General features: G+C 53.4%; 1 pseudogene across 1 annotated transcript; it reads left to right on the forward strand.

Annotated features, from left to right (window-relative positions):
• Nucleotides 1-4,134: 4,134 nt before the first annotated feature.
• LOC103262800 lies at nucleotides 4,135-4,891 on the forward strand (annotated as a pseudogene). The gene has a single exon (XR_002482103.1). The product of XR_002482103.1 is annotated as a nascent polypeptide-associated complex subunit alpha pseudogene (transcript).
• Nucleotides 4,892-23,581: the final 18,690 nt, after the last annotated feature.

The following is a 23,581-nucleotide window of genomic DNA, read 5'->3' on the forward strand; positions in this document are numbered from 1 at the left end:
CTCACCTCAGCCTCCCAAAGGCGTGGGATTACAGGCTGAGCCACCGAGCCCGGCTCGATTGATTGAATTTTTAAGAGCCAGGATCTCACTCTGTCACCCAGGCTGGAGGGCAGGGACACAGTCAGTGTAGCCTCCAGCTCCGGCCTCCCTGAGTAGCTAGAATGACGGGTACCTGCACGTCTGGCTGATTTTTAAATTGTTTTTCTGCAGAGAAGAGCTCTTGCTATGTTGCCAGGGTTGGTCTCGAACTCCTGGGCTCAAGCAGTCCTTCCACTGGGTTTCTCGGAGTGTGCTGGGATTACTGGCATGAGCCACCACGCCCAACCTCGGCCTTGTTTTTCACCGAAGGGCACATCAGAGGCTTCTGTGTTTGACTGGGCTGGGCACAGGGAGCAAGCCCCGCACTTTTGCAGCCGCAAGCCTGCGCCGCCCACACCTCACGCGCCGTGGCGGCTTCGGAGAAAGCCTTAGGAGCCCCTTGCGCAGCGCGGTCCTCCGAACACAGCGCAGGGAGCTCACTCCAGGCCTCAGGACGCCCAGGAGGAGCCCAGTGACCGAGAAGAGCACAGACTTGGGGGTCCACAGGCTGAGTTCAAACCCGCTCACTGTGCACCAGCTCAGGGCCCCGACCAGCCATGGGCAAGTAGCCCCATCTGCGTAGTGGGACCAATAAAAGCTGCCCTGTTGGTCTCGGGAGACGGAGGGAAGGAACTGCAGGCCTGTGGCAGACGCTATGGGCCTGTGGGTGCCAGCAGCCAGCGCGACCCCTCCCCACTGCGCTCAGGCCTCTTGGTGGCGGCCCAGAAGAGGCCAGGACAGGTCCCGCCTGCAGGCAGGGAGGCCCTGAGAGGCTGTGCTGCCTGGGAGGGAGTGGGGATACCCCACAGTTGTGAGAGGCCAAGTCCAAGGACCAGGGTTCGAAGAGGGAGGAGCGGCTGAGGACCCCTGGGTCCGAGCCCGGCGGAACAGGAGCCTACAGGGCCTTTAGCCAGGATCCAGGGTCCAGGCAGAGCCGTGTTTCGGGAGCAAAAGCAACAAACCCTCTTGTCTCCGACTGGAGCCTCCTGGCATAGCTGAAGCCCAGCCCTGAAGGTTGCACCTTGGTGTATTTGTTTTTTGTTTTTTTAATTGGAGTCTCCCTCTGTTGCCCACACTGGAGTGCAGTGGCAGGCTCACTGTCACCGCAGCCTCGACCTGTTGGGCTCCGGCGATCCTTCTGCCTCAGCCTCCCAAGTAGCCGAAGTGAAACACAGACGTGTGCCACCATGCCTGGCTAATTTTTTTTTAATTTAGTGTAGACATGGGGTTTCACTAAGTTTCCCAGGCTGGTCTCAAACCCCTGAGCTCAGGCAATCCTTTGCCTCCACCGCCCAAAGTGCTGGGATGACAGGCCTAAGCCACCGCACCCGGCATATTTGTTCTTTCCGCTACAGACACCGCGGCCACTTCCCATCTCAAATCGCACTCCACATGGTTTTCTTTGCCAGATTCAGGCTGTATTGTCATTGCTCCAGGTGGTGATAATGACAGGAGGAAGCACACACTTCAGGCTGGGACAGGCAACTGAGCCCACGGCACGAAGAGCTGCCCACGTGAGACCAGGCGCCATCCAAGGACGGCCCTGGACTCCCCACTGTCGGGCAGGGGGGATGGGAGAGTTGCCTTCGGTGTGGATGCGGTGGCTTGGAGATGTCCTCCGCGTCACGGAGAACAAACGGCGGCAGAGAGGTGAGTCAGGCACTAGGCTCAAGGGGAGTCCTAACCCCAAACGTCTCGCAAAGACAGGCAAAGGCTGCGCCACGGGCTGGGTGAGAACAAGGCTCAGAGAGGTCGGGCCCCTGCCCACGGCCACCCAGAGGGCTGCAGCAGCTCCAGGGCCTCAGTGCAGGCCTTGCTGGTTCCATGGTGCGGATGCCGCTGTCCCGTCTCCATGTGTCCCGGAGACACCACCTTCCTCTCTGCCAGAGCCTTGCCACAGTGCCTGGGGAGGGGCAGGCATGCGGTGCAGGCCAGCTGCCCGTCCTCGTTATCCCTCCTAGCCGGGGCCGGGCGGCTGCCGGGGTGTGTGCTGAGAAGCCCCATGAGGCCCCAGCCCGGAGGGAACGGCAGAGCGTGCTCGTGGGATGTGGCAACCCTGCGTCCTGCCTGACAGTCGCCGCTGGAGGGAAGCTCCTCTTCCATCCCGCACAGGTGTGGGCAGATGAGACAGGTGGGCAGACTCCACCCGGATGTCCTGCCTCCGAGTCAGCGCCCATCCCTTCCTGGGCTGGCTGTTCCCTCGTCCCGGGGAGCTGGTTGCAGGTCAGGGAAGGCTCCAGGAAGCCTCCCGTGGGCCTGCTTGGAGCCTGGGGACCAGGTCGGGGAGACTTGGTTCCAGCCATGCTTGCAGACAATTCTCCCTTGTGGTCACTAGACTCCACATCCGTGTCCCAGGCGCAGGCGACAGACCGGCGCAAATGTGTGACTCAGGGCAGCGCGCGGCCCTCCTCTCAGTCCTGGAGACCAGAGACCAAGATGTGGCCTCGCAAGCCGCGGCCCCGGTGCGGGCATCCTTTCCTCCCGCCCCTGCCCTCCAGCCGGCGTGCCTTCTTCCTTCCCCAGGCTCCCTCTTCCCAGGATGCCTGTGAGAGCCTCGAGTTCTGGCCGTCTCGTCATCACGACCCTTGACGCACCCCACCCACAGAGGCCCTTTTCCACACGAGCCACAGTCCCAGCTCTGGGGATGAGGTGTGGTGTCTCAGACCGCTTCTGGCACTCCTGAGGCCTGATAGACTCCTCTGCTAGCATCCTTCGAGGCCCTTGTGAACAAGAGTGGGAGGAGACGCCCGTCAAAGAGAGGAGGGGGGAGGCAGAAGGGCTGGGGCCCGCATGAGCTGGCACCGACAGGCTGGGGCAGCCCTCTCGTTGGGGCGGGGGATGATTTGATTTTCTTTTTTTTTTTGAGTTGGAGTCCCACTCTATTGCCCAGGCTGGAGTGCCATGACATGTTCACGGTTAGCCCTGCATCGACCTGCTGGGCTCCGGCGATCCTTCCACTTCAGCCTTCCAAGTAGCTGGAACTACAGTTGTGTGCTACCGTGCTTGGCTAGTTTTTGATTTATTGAAGAGATGAGGTCTTGCCAAGTTGCCCAGGCTGATCTCAAACCCGCGGGCTCAGGCAATCCACTCACCTCAGCCTCCCAAAGTACTGGGATTACAGGCTGAGCCACTGAGCCCAGACTTTTTTTTTTAAGAGACAGGGTCTTGCATCTGTCCCCACACGTCCCTGGCCCTGGTCCTTGTGACCCCAGCACAGACTTGGAATGCCAGGTATCTGTCCCCTGCACGTTCCCGGCCCTGGCTCTTGTGACCCCAGCATGGCCCCGGGAAGCCAGGCGTCTGTTGGGAGCCAGCCATGGAGGACTGCCTGCTGACAAAGTCCAGGGGGCTGAAGACCCCAGGTTGCAAAGTGAACCTGGGCAGCTGAGACCCTTGCTTCTTCTACTTTTGTTATTGTTGCAGCCAAAAAGTTCTGTACAGTCTGAGGTGGAAAGCAAAATTCCACTCACGCCTCCACTACCCCTTGCAAAAAGGCAAGAGGGGAATTCATGAAAAAATTACCTTTCCTTCATTTGAATTCCTCCCTAGGTTTCCAGGTCCCCGGCCTCCTGGTATTAGATCATACAATCACTTGATTAAACATTGTAGTTGGGAAAATTGTAAAAAATCAGAAGGTGCTCGATTTAATGTTTGTCAGGGAACTCACTGGCCTTGCCAGGAAATTATCAATAGTGATTTTAAATATTATGTGCAGGTAGATAATCACTTGTAAGATTTTATTTCTTCTGATTGGTGACTAATTGGTGAAATTTGAGAAGCTACAGTTTGTATTTTTAGGAAGAGTGCCAATGCAAAAATTACATTTACTTAATTTCTTAATTTCTACATGTGGTATGTTAAGCTTAAGAAATTAACAATCACATAAATATTAGAGCACCCTTGCCTTTACTTCCCTTTGTTAAGGAGGTTTGTAATTCTGGTTAGAGATTGTAACTGAGATGACTTGAGCCCTGGAGACCCTTTGTTTTACAAACGTTAAAGCCCAGTCTCGGCTCTCTTTCTGCCGCCATCTTGGTTCCACGTTCCCTGAACAAAATGCCCGGTGAAGCCACAGAAACTGAGCAGGAGTTGCCACAGCCCCAGGCTGAGACAGGGTCTGGAACGGAATCTGACAGTGATGAATCAGTACCAGAGCTTGAAGCACAAGGTTCCACATAGGCAACCACACAGCAAGCCCGCTGGCAGCAGCTGCTGAAATCGATGGAGAGCCAGGCAGTAAAGCAAAACAGAGTCGGAGTGAAAAGAAAGCACGAACGGCGATGTCCAAACTGGGTCTTCGACAGGTTACGGGGGTTACTAGAACCACGATCCGGAAATCTAAGAATATCCTCTTTGTCATCACAAAACCAGATGTCTACAAGAGCCCAGCTTCAGATACCTACATAGTTTTGGGGGAAGCCAAGATCGAAGACTTATCTCAGCAAACACAGCTAGCAGCTGCCGAGAAATTCAAAGTTCAAGGTGAAGCTGTCTCAAACATTCAAGAAAACATACAGACTCCAACTGTACAAGAGGAGAATGAAGAGGAAGAGGTTGACGAAACAGGAGTGGAAGTCAAGGACACAGAATCGGTCATGTCACAAGAAAATGTGTTGAGAGCAAAGGCAGTCCGAGCCCTGAAGAACAACAGTAATGATATTGTAAATGCTATTATGGAATTAACGATGTAACCATCTGAAATGACCTTTTTTTGGTGATTCAAAAGAGTACCTACAGCTTGGTTTGATTTTTGTACTGTTTCTATCATTAATAAAGTTATGGCTTCTTGTTGGATGGAAAAAAAAAAAAAAAACCCCAGTCTCCCTAACAGGGGATAATTGACACAGATTGTAAATACCAGGTGTGACATTATGGAAAACTAGTCAGGCCAACTTGTGGTTAAAAAAACCTAGAGAATGCTGTTTTACCCCAGGTAGTTGCAAATTGCTGTGTGAAGGTCATAGATGTGACTTGTTAATCTATGTAACAATTATAGTGCTTAGAACTTGGTAGTGATTTATAATGTAATAGTTATAGAAATAAGTACGTTTTGTATGGACATTAAGAAATGATAATCAAGCCAGGCTCAGTGGCTCAGCCTGTAATCCTGTGCTTTGGGAGGCTGAGGTGAGTGGATTGCCTGAGCCCGTGGGTTTGAGACCCGCCTGGGCAACTTGGCGAGACCTCAATTCTACAATAAATCAAAAATTAGCCGGGCATGGTAGCGCACGCTACTTGGAAGGCTGAGGCGGACGGATCGCCGGAGCCCAGCGGGTCGAGGCTACGGTGGCCGGGAGCGGCCACAGCACTCCAGTCTGAGCAACAGAGTGAGATTCCAACTCAAAAAAAAAAAAAAAGAAAGAAATGATAATCATTAGAAAATGTTAGGAGTTTATAAAATTTATAGGATGATAATTTTTTTTTTTATTTGGAGTCTCCCTCTGTCACCCAGACTAGAGGGCAATGGCCACTCCCGGCCACTGGAGCTTCTATCTGCTGGGCTCCAGCGGTTCTTCTGGCTCAGGCTTCCAAGTAGCTGGAGCTACAGGTGCACGTCACCACATCCAGCTGATTTTTTATTTATTGTAGAGATGAGGTCTCGCCAAGTTGCCCAGGCAGGTCTCAAACTCATGGGCTCAGGCAATCCACTCACCTCATCCTCCCAAAGTGCTGGGATTACAGGCTGAGCCACCGAGCCCGGCCAGGATGATAATTTTTTAAGATCAAATCAGGATGAACAGAGATACATTGCCTGTCTGGCCCATTAAATTGAAACTGATTGCCTTGAAAACGAAAAACATGTTATTGTCTCAAACCAAAATCTAGGGTATAAAAGGAGTTGAAAAAGACAATAAATCGGCACTTGTCCTGCTTGCAGCAGGGTCAGTGTCCAAGTTTTTTCTCCTGCGCCGATGCCGTCCCTCCTTCAGGAAACCCTGACCCACTGGAGCTGGACTCCTGCAGGCGTCTGTCCCCGCCGGTCCCCACACTGGTGGTTGTGGGGGGAGGGGCCCTCCATATCCGCCCGCTGTCAGTGGAGCGCCTTTCTGGATTGGGCTTTTGTTCCCAGCTTAACTTTCTGGAAATGTCCTTATCAGCTTTCTTCGCTAGTCAAGTCAGCAAGAGCTGAGTAAGTCGGGGGTTGTGATGTCCCATCATTCATTTGCTCGCCACTCCACACACATCCATGAGAACACTGTTTGCAGCCACTAGGGCTGGGTGGCCCCCATGGAAGAGCCAGGCCCACCCTCCCAGACCACAGCCTGGACATGCACTGCATCTGACTGGTTTCAACCGAGAAACAGGACAGCACAGCCAGACTCCTGGGCATTCGTACCAGCCAGCCTGTCGTGGACAGGCTCAGGGCAGTGGCGTGGCTGGTGGACTGTCATGACCATGTTGGGTCCCTGGACTACCAGAAACATCAGAGGATCACAGCGATGCCCACCTGGGAACCCTGCTTTCGTCTTCTCATGCTGGTCGCAAACCCTGGGACACAGCCCCAGTCACCACAGGTGGTCTTGCCTGCCCTAGTCCCCTCAGATGCCTGCCACCTATCCTCCCTTGGGACATCACTGTGGCAGGTGACACAGTTGCTCGGTGATAGGAGTGTTCCATGTGGCCTCACCCTGGGAGGCCACCAGAGAGATGGCTGAGTCCTGCATTTTGATGGCACCATAGGCTCTCTGCCAGGATTTCTTTAAGGGTTTGTCCTAGTCCATTCCTGCTGCTCTAACACAGCACCTAGACTGGACCTTTTATTTTTAATATTTTTAAATTTTTTGAGTCAGAGTCTCCCTCTGTCACCCAGGCTGGAGTGCAGGGACACGCTCAAGGCCACCGCAGCCTCAACCTGCTGGGCTCAGATATCCTCTGCCTCAGCCTTCCAAGTACCTGAAGCTACAGGCACATGCCACCACGCCCAGTTACTTTTTTAGTCTAGGTGCTGTGTTAGAGCAGCAGGAATGAACTAGGATGACCCCTGGCCCTGGATTGAGGCTGCGGTGGCCGGGAGCATGCCACTGCACTCCAGTCTGGGCAACAAAGTGAGACTCCAGCTCAAAAAAAAAAAAAAAGACTGTTTAGGCCTAGCATGGTGGCTCATGCCTGGAGTCCCAACACTTTGGGAGGCTGAGGCAGGAAGATTACTTGAGGGCTGGCCAACAGAATGAGACCTTGTCTCTACAAAAAAATCAAAATATTAGACAGGCATGGTGACTCACACCTGTAATCCTAGCACTTTGGGAGACTGAGGTGGGATGATCGTTTGAGCACAGGGTTTGAGAGCAGCCTGGGGAACTTAGTGAAACTTTGTCTCTACAAAAGACAAAAAAAAATACCTGGGCATGGTAGTATAGCTACTTGGGAGGCTGAGGCGAAAGGATTGTCTAGGCCCAGGAGGTCAAGGCTGTGATGAACTGTGGCAGTACTGCTACACTCCAGCCTGGGCAACAGAGTGAGACTCTGGCTCAAAAAAATTTTTTTTAATTTCGAGCACCCGTATGTATGTATTTATAATAGCCAAATCATCACTACTAATAGTAGTTCCTGTGCGTTACACTGTTTTAAGGGCTTTGGGCTTCACATATGTTAGACGATTAGGATGAAATGTAAATATAAATGTCATTAAATAATTATGCTCAGTAATCTTTGCAACAAACTTGAGAGGTAGGCTCTGGTGTCACCTTCTGTCTAGGGAGGCCTGGCAGGCTTAGGGGCGGAGCCAGGAGGAAACCTACTGTTCCCCCAGGGCCTGGCTTCCATGACGTGTGTCACCACGAACAATGCCACACCCGTACTCCTCGGGAAGAGGACAGACTGGCCACCCGGGAAGGACATCATCTGAGACTCCCAGGTCCCCAAGCCCACTGCACTTCCGTCAAATACAGGTCCCCAGGTCCCCACTCCGACCCCTGTGTCAGAGTTCCTCAAGTGGAAGTGACAGCAATGAAGTCCAAGGGCCCTGAGCAATCCAAGGGAGTGCATTCCCAAGGAGAGGCCGGCGCTGGGGCAGACCCCTGACCGGCCAGGATCACAGGGCCCATGTGGGCGGACCTCTCTAGGGGATTTTCTAGAAGGTGCTGGTTTCTTCCTGCACTGGGGATGAATCTGGGGCAGGTGGGCTCCTCCCTGGATGTCGGGCCCAGTGGGGACAAGTCTCCAGAAAGTCTGGGACGGAAGTGACAGGTCAAAATAGCCGCACATTGTTGGGGGCATTCCTTGCCTTACCCCCTCCGAGCTCTGCCTTTGGGAAGGCAAGGCACGCTCACCTCAGAAAACTGGGGAGCTGCAGGATGAGAGGAAACCCCTCGGGACATCTGGGTGGGGGTGGGGTCCACGGGGAACGTGTTGTTGATGGGTCTGGCGTCTCTCCTCACCTGGGGACCATCACACGAGTCCCTTGGGACCCACTGGGGTGGTGGACTGAGATGGGCCTGGAGTCAGGGGCCCCGTGCCACCCCACGTAACGTGTCTCACCGCTGCCTGCTTAATTCCTCATTAGATTTTGCTCTCAGTCTAAGAGCAGTTGTTGGTTTGACCACCAGGTCGCACTGATAGGATTGGTGGCCAACAGCGGGAGGGCCAGGCCTGGCACTGTGGCCTTAAAGAAGAACACACCAGCATTGCCCTTATTAGTCAGTTCCACCTGGAGTTTTTTCCTGGCCCACACTTTTCCTAATGTTCTGTAAGGAGCTTGCATTTCTTTTACAAAAGCAGAAAACCTGGGAAGGGGGAACCCCTCAGCAATACATTGTTGTTTTGACATATTAACTTTAGACAATTTTCCTCTGGGTGGCTGTAGTTATAAGTAATTGCTTCATTATTTGAACTTGCTATCATAATGTTTTATGTTACTACAAGTTCTTCCTAAACATGTTTGTTGCTGCATATTTCACAGTTACTGTGTACTGGGGACTCATTTGGAATCAGCAAACATGCTGCAGTTTTAGGTGTGTTTTTAATCATCCCTGGCAATGGTAGGGCCTACCCTATGAGGTGGGTATGGTTATTTTTTATTTTTTGTTTATTTTTTGAGTTGGAGTCTCACTCTGTCGCCCAGACTGGAGTGCAGTGCCCGCTCCCGGCCACCGCAGCCTCGCCTGCTGGGCTCCAGCGATCCTTCTGCCTCAGCCTTCCAAGTAGCCAGAATTACAGGCATGCGCTACACGCCCGGCTGATTTTTTGATTTATTGTAGAGATGAGGTCTCGCTGCCCAGGCGGGTCTCGAACCCGCAGGCTCACGCAATCCACTCACCTCAGCCTCCCAAAGGCACGGGATTACAGGCTGAGCCACCGAGCCCGGCTAGGTATGGTTATTTTTATTATTTAGTTATTTTTTTTATTGAGATGGGGTCTCACTATATTGCCCAGGAAAATTTGAACTCTACCTGAAGATTTTATGATACCAAGAAGTTGCTTTTTTTTTTTTTTTCTAGGCATGCTAACGGCATTATGGTTGTATACTTGTACTTATTTATTTTTTGTAGTGATAGAGGTCTCACTGTGTTGCCTAGGCCTGACCTCAAGCCGATCACCCTGTCTCAGCTTCCCAATGTGCTGGGATGACAGGTCTGAGTCACCATACCTGGCCAAGGTGATGTGTTTGTTTTTTCTTTTTAGAGTTAGAGTTTCACTCTGTTGCCCAGGCTGGAGTGTAGTGGCATGCTCAAGGCCACTGCAGCCTTGACCTTCTGGGCCTTTCAAGTAGCTGGACCCTCACTCGGCTAATTATCTATTTATTTATTTATTGTAGAGAGGCGGTCTCACCATGTTGCCCAGACTGGTCTCAAACCCTTGGGCTCAAGCAAGCCTCCCTCCCCAGCCTCCCAAAGTGCTGGGATGACAGGCATGAGCCACTGCGCCTGGCTTGCGTATGTGTTTTTAAAGAGCCTTTACCTAGAGATATTTAATGAAGCATTTGAAGATGAAATAATATATCTGGAATTGGTTTAAAAATAATCCCACTGAGGGAGGAGTCGCAGGTTGATGAAAGCAGACTGGGAATGAGCTGCTTGTGGTAAAGCTTGGGCTAAGGGCACGTAGGGCTCGAGTCTGCCATCCCGTCTCCCTTTGGATGCTTCAACATTTCCGTGATAAAAAGCTGAAAATATAGCTACTTCAACAAGATCTCAGTGTCTACAGGAGACGCGAGCCCCTGGTTCCTAGTCTGCCTCACCAGGGAGAAAGGCAGGAAGAAGTGTCGCTTTCTGGAACATGGGTGCTCAGCCCATCAGACAAGCATTGAGGCTTCCCTGAAACCAAAGCTCAGTGGCCTGTGCTGCTTGGCAAAGGCTTGTGTCCATGTTTAACTAGGATTGCAGCGCTGGAAAAGCTCTTAGGGGTCTGGTTCTCGTTCTCTTTAGCTTCCGAGAAGCCTTTTCTGAATCACAGTTGAAACTTTTATGGCAATTTTACACACACCTTCCGGCCATAGTTCGGTGCAGCTTTCTTACGTTTCCAAAGTGCCCAAGGTTCCCCTCCTAGTGGGGAAAACTCACCCACCACCTTTAAGTTAAAAAGCAAAAGGTGTCGTGTTTTGTGGACACCAGTGAGCACAGAACACTTGGAGATCATCCCTTGGGAGAGGTCCCAGCATCAAAAGGAGAGTTGACCCTGGGGTCACGTGGTACACACACCCACACTCATGCACAAACTGTCCACCCTCCTGCCTTCTTTCCTGGGATGCTCAGGTCTCACCTGGCCAGCTCCGCTGGCGCCCACAGCCTGTGCCGCTGCTCCCTGGTGGGCTAGGCCCAGGAGGGGGCTTTGGAGACCGCACAAGCCTCTTTGTGGCTCTTGGTCATCGGTCCTTGGGAGCCCTCCTGGGAAAGCAGCACTCAGTGCGCCCCTCACTCTTGTCTCCAGACGCGGCCACAGAGACAGGAGTTCCACAGGCCCCTGTGTGTCCTGAGAGGCTTAGGAAAGGACATTTTCAAAACAGCAGGATTTATTGAGAGGACAGAAAGGCTCCCACAGTGGGAGGGGACCTGAAGGGGTTGCCCAGAAAGGAAAACTTTTAAGGCAGAGAAAGCTCACGTTCTTGAACTGATTCTGCGGCCGCAGGGTCTGACCTCACAGCGCACGCTGCAGACAGTGTCGCGGGAGCAGCCGTCCCACCCTCATGCCGTGGAAGGATCTTGTTCGTGCGTTTCCACCCTAAGGATTCAGACGAGGGAGTGTGTCCTTTTCTCCCAGTGCTGCCTGTCCCCTTCGTGGAATTTGCCAGCGTGACGCTTCCCAGGCAGAGAAAGCAAGGTCTTCAGGGTCTGACAAGTGCGGCTTCAGGGCAAGGACAGAAGCCAGGCTTAGCCCAGCAGCCTCCAGCCTCAGACATCCTCACCCCGCACGGCTGCCATTCTCTCTTCCCCCCTGGTAGGCAAGGAGTGAGCATCAGGTAGGCCGAGGAGAGCGCAGGGAAGGGCAGAGAGGTGAGTGCCAGAGTTCAGCAGGCCAGAGGGGCCCGGGCCCAGCTCTCAGCAGACACCACCTTTGTCAGGCCTCGGGTGGGGGGGGACTGGCCAGTGCCCGAGTTCCAGAGCGCACGGTCCAGGAGCAGAGATGCCCACAGTTAGACAAATCCCTCTTCTCAGAAGCATCACAAAGGAGGCGTGCAGGGGCCACAGGAGTGGCCACGAAGGACCCAGGCCACTTCTGAGTGATAACCCAGGGCCAAAGGCAATGGTTGCCGGGACGACGGGGCGGACTTGACCTGCAGCTCAGAGTGAGCTGCAGCCTCAAGTCTGGAAAGGTGGCGAGGCCTGAGAAGGAGGCTGGTGTCGACCAGCAGGCTTGGCTCCAATGTGTCTCCAGAAAGGGGCGTTCTTTGTCAGTATGGAGATTAAATAGGATTACAGCAGGGGCACCAATGCCACAGTCTCAAAAGGTCACCGCAACGCAGCCCCAGGACCCTTGAGCCACACGCACCGGCCCTGGAGTCACCTCCTCCCAGGCTACAGCTGGCGGGTCTCCCCAAAAGCTGCCTGCTGGGAGCGGTGCGCCCCCACCCGCCACCCACAGGTGGGACCCCTGCAGGCAAGGGCCGCATCGTCCCCGCAGGCATTTCTGTTTTGGCACCCAGCTCTGCTGTGTGGCCCCAACACCACCAGAACAGCAGCGATGGGCACTGAGAGGGCAGGAAAGAGCCCTGGTGGCCCCATCCCTCCCCGTGCCACTGTCCCAGCCCCATGTGAAGACGGGGAGCCGGGGCCTCACGGGGACAGCATGGGTGACCATGTGGACATCCCGCCACCCGCCCGCCAGCGCTCTGCTCTTGCGTTTCCTGGCCCCGTTGGACAGATGGGCGTCCTGCCTCAGGGCCCCTCTGCTGGGCCACAAGCAGGTGGCCGGGCGCCGGGGCTTGCTGTCTCAGTCCCACTGTGGCCTGGAGCGCCGGAGCCAGGTCCGTGGGAGCGGGGCTTGGGTGGGCTGCGAGGGGGTCGGCGGATGCCCCAGAAGGGCCTCGAAAGGGCCCAGGAAGACAGAGACCCGGGCAACCTCTGGGCGGGCACGGCAGGTGGGCAGGTCTTCAGGGCTTGACAAGTGTGGTTTCGGGGGGCGGTGGAGGCAGAAGCCGCCTTGGGGAGGTTGGGGGGGCTGCGGGAGACGAAAGGGGCCTCTCAGGACACTTTGCTGCGAAGGATTGCAGGGAGTGGAGCCCCGCAGGAGGGGCTTCGGCTGGGGCTTCTTCAGGAGGGACAGTCAGCCGTTGGGGGGTTGGTGGGACCCAGCCGGCGGGAGGAAGTTGATGGCGCAGGAGGGCGAGGGCGGGGATCGCAGCGGCAAAGTCTCAGGAGAGAGGCTTGGGACTCGGGCAGTGAGCCTGCTGCAGTGGGGGTGGGGGTGGCAACTGGCTGGCACAGGCCAGCGGAGGGCCATGATGGTCGCTTTAAAGTGGAACCCCGGCCGGGCACAGTGGCTCAAGCCTGTCATCCCAGCACTCTGGGACACCGAGGCGAGAAGATTGCCTGAGCCCAGGGGCGAGACCAGCCTGGGAAACTTGGTGAGACCTTGTCTCTACAATACACAATAAAAAAAAAATTAGTCAGGCATGGTAGCGCATGCCTGTAGTTCTGGCTATTTGGAAGGCTGAGACAGAAGGATCGCCTGAGCCCAGCAGGTCGACGCTGGGATGGCCGTGAGCGTGCCATTGCACTCCAGCTTGGGCGGCAGAGTGAGACTCCGACTCAAAAAATAAATAAATAAAATGGAACCCCAGAGTTGAAGCAGAGAGGCCAGTGCAGGGCGACGGTGGCTGTGGACACGGACTTGGGATCGAGTCTGGACATGCCCAGCCAGGACCTGCTCACAGATGAGATGTGACAGGAGCAGATGACACTGAGGATGACTCCCTGTTCTTGCCCCAGTGAGGAGGGTGTGGGGGCAGGAGCGCCTTCGATGAAGACGAGGTGGGCAGGGCCCGAGAGCTCCCATGGGACCCTCTGACAGGGGGTGATCATCTGCGTCTCAGAGGCCAGACAGCAGCAGCTGGCCACGTCTGGGGAGGGGGACACGGGGGGGCCTATTTCTCCTCGGCTCTGCGGGGATGAGACCTGCGCTGTGAGCATGTGACGCATGTGTCACCCACCATCAGTACAACGTTGGAGAGGGTCTGGGTGCGGTGGCTCACACTTGCAACCCCAGCACTTTTTTTTTTGAGTCGCAGTCTCACTCTGTTGCCCAGGCTGGAGTGCAGTGGCACGCTCGCGGCCATTGCAGCCTCAGCCTGCTGGGCATAAGCAACCCTTCCGCCTCAGCCTTCCAAGTAGCTGGAACGACAGACACACGCCACCATGCCCGGCTAATTTTTTGTGATTTATTGTAGACACTAGGTCTCACCAAGTTGCCCAGGGGGGGGTCTCGAACCCCTGGCCTCAGGCAATCCTCTCGCCTTGGCCTCCCAAATTGCTGGGATTACGGGCTAAGCCACTACACCCTGCCAACCCCAGCACTTTGAGAGGCCAAGACAGGAAGATTGCTTGAGCCTAGGAGTTTGAGACCAGCCTGGGCAACATGGGATTACGGGCTAAGCCACTACACCCTGCCAACCCCAGCACTTTGAGAGGCCAAGACAGGAAGATTGCTTGAGCCTAGGAGTTTGAGACCAGCCTGGGCAACATAGTGAGACCTCGTCTCTACAAAAAATAGAGTTAGCCGGGCATGGTGGTGTGCGGTGGTCCTGGCTACTTGGGAGGCTGAGGTCGCCTGAATCCAGGAGGTCAAGGCTGCAGTGAGCCATGATCGTGCCACTGCACTCCAGCCTGGGCAGCAGAGAGATACCAACCCAATACATACATAAAGTTTTTTTTTTTTTTTTAAACAGAGGGTAGCCTTGGCAGTTCTAGACTGAAGCTCCTTCCAGGCAGGGCCTGGGCTTCATTCCCGGCTGGGACTCTGTAAGAGGTGATGAATTGTGTGGAGCCTGTGTGAAGCTTTACATATTAAGTGTGATGAATTATGTGAAATGTAATGAAACTATAACCTCATATATTAAGTATACTGAAACTGTGTGCTGTGACCTCTCCCTTAAAACTTAGTAATTCTTGGAAACCCTGGAAAGGCCTCAGCCACGGTATGGGGCCCTCGCCTAGAGACTCCTGAGTCTGGTGGGTGGCCCTGGCCAGTCGAACCTGGCTAATAAGTTAACAAACCTCTCTTGGTAAATTGTGTGTCGGCTCCGTGGATCAAACGCTCTGACCCCACATCCTTTGGTGCGCTGGCCGGGAAACGAGTGTTTGACACGGTCCTTTACACCGACTGGCCTTGTGACCCTACTAGCCCATAGACTCGTGACGTTCGTTAGCACTGGAGCAGCTGGCTGTCGGACGGGCCTGGAACGGACTCGCAGGCGGCCGACTACCGGGTGGGCTCAGTGTTCGCCATCCCTGGCAGACTCACAACGCCTCTGGAGTCCTCAGAGAGGTAAGCCAGGTTTCTGCTCCGTAATGTGCACATGTCTGTTTGGACTTCCAGGAAAGCTGTGTGCAGCGTTAATTCCTGAGTCCAGGGTCCCGGTGAGACGTCACCAGGGTCCCGGTGAGACGTCACCAGGGTCCCCTGTTTTGGGTCTACCCTCAGGCAATCATGCCGGCCCTTGTCTTTGTCTCGTAGTGCTTTGTGTTCGTAACTGTTGTGTCTTCTATTGCTCTTATTGTTGTTGATGTCATGGGGCAGTCAGGCTCTCGGCCGAACACTCCCCTAGAACTGGTCTTGCATCATTTTAAAGATTTCCAAAATGCTGCTCAGCAAACAGGAGACCAGGTATTTAGGGATAAGCTAACTACTCTCTGTTCTTCTGAATGGCCAAGCCTTGCAGACAGTAATTGGCCATCAGAAGGAACTTTTATCCTGTCAGTAACAGAGAGAGTTCAACGGGTCATCTACCGACACCACCCGGACCAGATCCCGTACTCACTGCTTGGTACTGCTTCGTCCTACGGCAGCCGTCATGGATGAGGAAGGCTGAATCTAACCCTCTTCATGTTTTAGCCTTATAGGAAGCTACTGAAGCTCAGCCTCCAGTCCTCCCGCCTCCGCTGGAGGATGACGAGATTCCACCACCATATCCTGCGGCAGGACAGGGGCAGGGAGGGCGAGAAATCTTTAGTGCAGCACATACTAGCAGTGTTCCTTCTACCAGCCCCTCCACCCCACGCTCCCTCTGCCTCCTGTGGAGGACCCAGCAGCCCCCCACCAGCCAGCAAGTCCAGACTCAACCTCCGGTACCTCGGGGGAAACCCCGGTCATCCTCCTTCTGCGGCAAGCCGCGGGGGTGAATGTGGAGGGGATGGGAACCCAGCCTTTCACGGTCTATGTCCCTTTTTCTACCAGCAATTTATACAGTTGGAGGCAGCACAATCCGCCGTTCGCTGAAAGACCTCAAAGACTTATTTCTCTCTTAGAAACGATTTTCTATACGCACCAGCCTACATGGGATGACTGCCAGCAGCTTCTCCAGGTCCTCTTCACCGCGGAAGTGAGGGAGCGAATTCTGCGGAGGCAAGAAAGCTAATCCTGGGACCTGACGGCCGACCAGCTGAGTGTATCTTCCCCTCTGACAGGCTGGACTGGGACCCCAACATGGATCACGGTAGGGAGTGTCTCACCACCTACCGCCGGACTCTAATAGGGGGTTTCCGGGCTGCCGCAAGGCGCCCTACAAATCTGTCTAAGGTAAGCGAGATTACTCAGGGACCACAGGAACCTCCCACCGCTTTTCTGGAGCGCCTCATGGAGGCTTATCGGACATATACTCCGATAGACACAGAAGCCCCAGAAAATCGGAGGGCATTGGTCATAGCCTTTGTCTCCCAGTCGGGCCCTGATATCAGAAAGAAGCTGCGGAAAATCGAAGGGTTTGAAGGAAAAAGTTTGTCAGAATTAACTGAGGTAGCCCAAAAGGTTTATGATAGCAGAGATTCCTCTGAGGATAGACAGGCAAAGAAACTAGCTAAAGTAATGGTTGCAACTTTGGAAGGAACTTGGCCAAAACAGTGGAAAGGGGAACGCAGAGGAAAGAGGACAGGAAGAAAAATCCCCTGAGACAAGGACCGGGGCGCCGTTTGTAAAAAAAAGGGGACATTGGAAAAAGGACTGTCCAGACAGGCCAAGAACATGATCCCCTACCTTGGAGCTACAGCAACCAACTCCAGTGCTCCAGTTAGGATCGGACTGATGGGGCCAGGGCTCTATTAATCCCCCCCCCAAGAGCCCGGGGCCAAACTTATGGTAGGGGGCAACCCTGTCCACTTCTTGGTGGACATGGGGGCAGAGCATTCAGTTCTCAAAAAATATAATGGTCCTCTTCAAAATAAGTATACTCTGGTACAGGGGACAACTGGAACTAAACTATACCCCTGGGCCACTGAAAGAACTATAAATCTAGGAAAAGGAGAGGTAACTCACTCTTTCCTGGTAATACCTGATTGCCCATACCCACTCTTGGGGCGAGACCTTCTGCATAAACTCAAAGCAAATATAGGGTTCCAGCGACAGTGGATTTAAAAGAACCAACCAAGATCCTCGTAACAGTGCCTCTCCAAGTCGAGTATCTGTTGGCAGAAGGTAAGCCACCTTTATCACCTAAGCCGGACTCAGAGCTCCTAACCCAGCTATGGCCCGAGCTCCCCGGTGTCTGGGCCGAAACTAACCCACCAGGGCTGGCAAGTCACCGCCCCTCAGTGGTGGTGCAACTAAAAAGTCAGGCAAGCCCCTTCCGGGTTCGTCAGTGCCCTATATCTCAAGAAGCACAAAAAGGCATAGCTAGGCATATCCGCCGCCTCCGGGAGGCCAGTATTCTGGTGCCCTGTCAATCACCTTGGAACACGCCGTTGCTCCCAGTAAGACAGGCTGGTACGGGGGACTAGCGTCCAGTGCAGGGCCTCCGGGAAGTTAACAAGCGAGTGGAGGACATCCACCCAACAGTCCCAAATCCGTACACTCTCTTAACTGAGCTTCCTTCTGAGCGACAGGTCTACACTGTTTTAGATCTCAAAGATGCCTTTTTCTGCATCCCGTTGGCCAAACAGAGCCAACTCCTGTTCGCCTTTGAATGGACAGACCCGGAGACAGGACAACGTGGCCAGCTCACATGGACATGGCTCCCACAAGGATTTAAGAACTCTCCCACGCTGTTCAGTGAAGCCCTCCAAGAAGACCTGCTGTTCTTCCGGAGGAGCAAACCTCAGGTAACCATGTTGCAGTATGTAGATGACCTGCTCATTGCTGTCGAGACAAATGAAAGCTGTCTACGGGCCACCAGAGACCTCCTGAGAGAACTGGAAACGCTGGGGCACCGAGTGTCAGCAAAGAAAGCCCAGCTCTGCACTACCGCAGCTACCTACCTTGGGTTTGTCCTTCAGGGAGGTAAGAGGGCTCTATCGAGTCAGTGTGTCTGGGCTGTGGTCAACATCCCGATCCCAGGGACAAAAAAACAGGTCAGGGAGTTCCTGGGAGCAGCAGGATACTGCAGGCTCTGGATCCCGCGATTCGCTGAATCACTAAGCCCTTATTTGAGCTCACTAAGGGCCCAGAAAAAGAATTCCAATGGACCCCAGAGGGGGAGAAAGCCTTCCAAACCTTAAAAAAGGCCTTAATTTCAGCTCTAGCATTGGCCCTACCAGATCTCGAAAAATCATTCCACCTCTTTGTAGATGAGAACCAGGGAGTCGCCCGGGGGGTCCTAACCCAAAAACTTGGGCCTTGGAATAGGCCAGTGGCATACTATCAAAGAAACTAGACCCAGTGGCGGCAGGATGGCCAGCCTGCCCATGAAGCATTGCAGCTGTAGCTGTGCTGATGAAAGACTCAGACAAGTTAGCACTAGGACAGGACCTAACTGTCCCAGCCACACATGCAACAGAAGCCCTTCTCCGAGAGGCCCCAGCTAATTGGATTTCCAACGCCCGACTCACCGATTATCAGGCTTTACTTCTCAACCAGCCACGCATTAGGTTCCAGCGTACTGCCAGCTGAAACCCTGCCACCTTGCTGCCGGCGGGGACATGCGGCACCCATGACTGCATCCATCTCGCTGAGTTCCTCCAGAAGCCGCGCCCAGACCTTACAGAAGTTCCCTGGCCAGAACCGGACTTAACCCTCTACACGGACGGTAGTAGCTTTATGGAGAGTGGAACCAGGTACGCGGGGGCAGCGGTGGTAACGCTACAGGACCCAATATGGGCCGAACCCCTTGCCCAAGGGACCTCTGCCCAAAAGGCAGAATTAACTGCCTTAACTGAAGCCTTAAAAGCAGGCGCAGGAAAGACTGTTAACATTTACACTGATACCACGCATGCTTTTGCAACTGTGCATGTACATGGAACAATCTACAAGGAAGAGGTATTGCTTACCGCTGAAGGGAAAACTATAAAAAACGGGGAGGAAATTCTAAACCTCTTGGTGGCAGTTTGGGCCCCAACAAAGGTGGCTGTTATACACTGCCCAGGCCACCAGCAGGGGGACTCACATGAGGCGATTGGCAACAGGAAAGCGGATCAAACGGCGAAAGAAGTGGCCCTCCGCCGTGCTATCTGCTTGCTGACGCTTCCTTTCCCAGTGCTGTGTGAGCCACCGGTTTACACAGTGGAAGATTTCTGTGCAGCACAAAAACTGAGTGTGGCCACGAAGCCAAATGGATGGATACAGCTCCAAGACAGAAAGACTCTCCTTCCTCAAGCCTTGGGACGCAAGTTCTTACAACAACTCCACGGAGGCACTCATCTGGGAAAAACCAAACTAACTGAACTTATAAGAGAGGAGTTCTACTTGCCCCACCTGGACCAGCTGGCCCAGGAACTCGTCCAAAGCTGCATACCCTGCCAGCAGACTAACGCCACTAAGGTCAGTGTATCCACCCAAGGGCCCCGACACCGGGGATTAACCCCTGGGAGACGTTGGGAAACAGATTTTACAGCGGTAAGGCTGGGGCAATATGGATATAAATACTTGTTAGTCTTGGTAGACACTTTCTCAGGATGGGTTGAAGCATTTCCTATGAAAGCGGAAACTGCATCTGTAACAGTTAAAAAGCTTTTAAACGACATCATCCCGGGATAGGGTCTCCCTATCTCAACAGGATCAGATAATGGTCCTGCTTTTGTCTCCAAAGTTACGAAAGGTATAGCAAAGGGCTCTGGGGATAAATTGGAAATTACACTGTGCTTATCATCCTCAAAGTTCGGGACAGGTAGAAAGAATGAATCGAACGCTTAAGGAGACCTTCACCAAATTAACCCTAGAGACCGGCGAAGCATGGGTGACGCTCCTTCCCTATGCCCTCCTAAGGGCAAGATGTACCCCCTTACATCAAGGGCCTAACACCCTTTGAAATCCTTTTTGGGCAGCCCCCACCGCTACTTCCAACAGTAGGCTTAGAAAAATTGCTAGAACTGTCTAACCATAATTTGCTTCAGTCACTACAGGCACTTCAAAAAGTACAAAACTCAGTGACTGAGACCGTGTGAGCCGCCTTTCAGGAACTGGGTCCAGTAAATCCTCACCCATACCAACCCGGAGATCAAGTATGGGTCCGACGGCACAAAACCGAGGCTCTAACCCCAAGACGGAAAGGCCCACACGTGGTAATCTTGACCACTCCCACAGCGGTGAATGTCAGCGGTGTACGTCCCTGGATCCATTATTCTCAACTAAAGAAGGCAGAACCCCCCGCCGGAACCAGCGAGGAACTGCCGATGAGATGGAAGGTCATCAAGCCGGCCACCGGAGAAGACCCACTAAAGATAAGACTTTTGTGGGCCCCAATTCCCTAGGTCCATCGTGTAACTGGAGGCAGCTGTGTCCCGACCTCTCAGGGGGACCTGTAGCCCTCCTTATTCTTTTAAGCCTTCCCCATTATGAAGTTCATCACTATGCCCCAGGAGAATATTCCTGGGACCTAACAAATGTTGAAACTAGAACTGTAATCTCTTCTTATTATGGAAATGGGCAACCAGTCTTTAACTCTGACCTTTGTGAATTGTGGCCTAGTTTAACATGGGGATGTAGTGCTAACAATTTGGAAGCAGACCAACAGCTTACAAAGTGGAACTTCGATGCCTGCCCGGCTGCTGGACCCGACCGCTGCCACCAGTCGCAGCAGTCCCCTGTGCGTCATGGGGGTGTGTAACTAGAGCCACCTGGGGGACTAACAAGGACCCCTACGTAAGTCTTCATAAACAGAGGCCTGTTTCCCCTTGCAAGCAAATTAGAACTTGCAATCCACTAAAAATTACTGTTCTGCAATGGGACAAATGGCAATCAGGGAAAACATGGGGATTCAGATTAGATGCCTCAGCAGCAGATCCTGGAATGAGATTCACTATACAGTAAAAGGTTATACCCCATGTCAATACCTCCGTGGATCCTAACCATAATTTTTTCCTGCCAATGCCATAGGCTCCCGAACCCACTCAGAAAAAATCCAAGTCAGCCAATTCTACTCAGGTGGCTATAACTACCCCAAAACCTAGAAAGCCAAATGTTGCTCTCCCCATTGTCCTGCCCGGAAGTGTAAGTCACCTCCTTCCCATGTTATCAGCAGTTCACCAGCTTGTCAATGCTACACGCCCTAACTTGGCAAGGGACTGTTGGTTATGCTTAGACCCCTGTCCCCTGTATTATGTAAGATTATCTATCAATTCCTCAGTAGACAATACTGAGAAGCACATACGCATTCTCAATTATACTACTGCCCAGTTTTGGGGATTATGTCCTTGGGGTGAAGATCCGGCCCTCACCTTAGGAGATCTCCAGGGCCAAGGAACCTGCCTCCATACTTCATCCTATAATGTAGAAAGCTCCCCATGCCAAGAAGCCTGCACGGCCTCTACTAGAATAAGTGTCTCCCAGTTTAGCACTCCTGGGAGCCTCTATACGGCCGTTGCACCACCCACTACCTGGTTTGCCTGCACACGAGGCATAACTCCGTGTGTTGCTATAGAGCTCCTCCAAGACAGTTCAGAACTTTGCATTCTAGTACACATATTACCCCAGGTATATATTGTTGAAGGGCCTGCAGGGCGGGAGCAGCTTGAACTCCTAAACCCTACCTGAACTAGATGAGCCCCCGTCTTGGTGCCTCTCCTTGTAGGGTTAGGAATTGCAGGATCAACGGCTTTAGGTGCAGGAGCCTTAACTGTAGGAAGCCAAAATCTTAAAGAACTAAGCACACATGTTAGCACGGATCTCCAAAATCTTGAAACTAGCACATCTCAGCTAGAACAACAGGTAGACTCATTGGCTGAAGTAGCGCTCCAAAACAGAAGGGGCTGGACCTCCTCTTCATGAAAGAAGAAGGACTACGCGCGGCACTAGGGGAGACCTGTTGCTTTTATGCCAACAAACAGGAATAATCTGAGAAACGCTTGCCTTAGTCAGAGAAAATATTAAACGTAGAATGTTAAAAACACGGGTCTCAGAAAACCGGTATCAATCCCTATTTTCCTGGTCTCCCTGGCTCACAACCTTGGTCTCAGCCATCGCAGGACCTCTGCTCTTAGTTCTGATATGTGTGACCGTAGTGCCATGCATAATTAAAAGCCTTCTAAATTACATAAAGCACAGGTTAACTCCCACAAACTTAATGATACTAAGAACCCAAGCCAGGTCCCTATACGAAGAGTCCACGATTTAGCTCTAGGAACAACTCAAAGGGGGGAAATGTAAGAGGTGATGAATTGTATGGAACCTGTGTGAAGCCTTATATATTAAGTGTGATGAATTATGTGAAATGTGATGAAACTATAACCTCATATATTAAGTATACTGAAACTGTGTGCTGTGACCTCTCCTCTAAAACTTAGTAATTCTTGGAAACCCTGGAAAGAACGCCCAACTTGGAAACCCCAAGTGGCTATGTTAGATAAGTTAACCAGCTTTTTCTGCTTCTGTAACCCCCCTGGCAGTGTGTGAGTGTTGTGCGATAAGCCCCTTTCAAATTCTGGCAGGATAGAGGGCCAGTGTCACATCCCTCCCGGCCTCTGGAAGCTGGGTTGCTTCTTAAATATGGGCAGGCACCTTTGTAGCATAACGAGAGGCCTCAGTCATGCCGGGGGGCGGGGTGTGGGCGACAGCCAGGGAGGGACACCTGTTCTCATGTGTGAGGACTCAAGTGGGTCATGCCACGACAGTGCAGAGCCACAGGAGAGGCCCAAGGTGGAGGAAGGTGGATGGGTGACAGGAATCAGAAGGGATGCCACTCTGATCCACCCATGAGCTGGGCTTGTTCCGTGGTCTCAGGCCAGCAACTCCCTCCTCCAGGCCTTGGTATCCTTTCAATTTACTCAGTGGAAAGGTGGATACACCCTTTCCCCAGATGGTTGTAGGCGCCTCTCGGACAGTAACCATGGCACCTTCATGACGGACAATGCTACCAGGTAAGCCAGAGTTCTTACCTGTGCGCTAGTTCCAGAAGCAGAGGCCTTGTCTCTACTCCAGGAAACGTGGCCCCAGTCCTGCACGCAGGCCCTGTGGAAGAGCCCAGGCATTTTGCCGTCAGCATGGCTGGGGCCCCACGCACCACAGAAGAGCCCAGACGATTTTGTGTTCAACAGACAACTGCAGGCTTGGCCTGAAGGAAGGCAGTGGCAACAGCCTGTGTGGGCTCCACTCTCTGCCTCCGCCCTAGGGCCTGGCTGGCGATGTCCCCAGCGTCCTCTGGCTGACCTACACAGGCATGACCTGCAGGGCCGAGGGCCTGTGCACTCCCCCTGCCTGGACACAGCCACGACGGGAATGCCAGGAAAGTGCCGGTGCCTGGGCTGGGCCAGGGCCTCACGGGGAGGAAGAGGAGCTGGTGTGGCGTGGGGGCTGGAGGTGCAGCAATCACAGGCGTCTTCCTGCGAGAACCAGGTGTGCAGCCACAACATGGCACCGAGGCGGAGTCTCAGAGGCCATGTGGCAGGCAGGGGCCTGGCCTCTGCCACGGTATTATCTACTGATTTTAGAGTCAGGGCCTCACGCTGTCACCTAGGCTGGAGTACAATGGTGTGATCATAGTTCACTGCAG

The sequence above is a fragment of the Carlito syrichta genome, unplaced genomic scaffold (assembly GCF_000164805.1).
Source record: "Carlito syrichta isolate Samal-C Ts95f unplaced genomic scaffold, Tarsius_syrichta-2.0.1 Scaffold304626, whole genome shotgun sequence".
NCBI classification, from domain to species: Eukaryota; Metazoa; Chordata; class Mammalia; order Primates; family Tarsiidae; genus Carlito; species Carlito syrichta.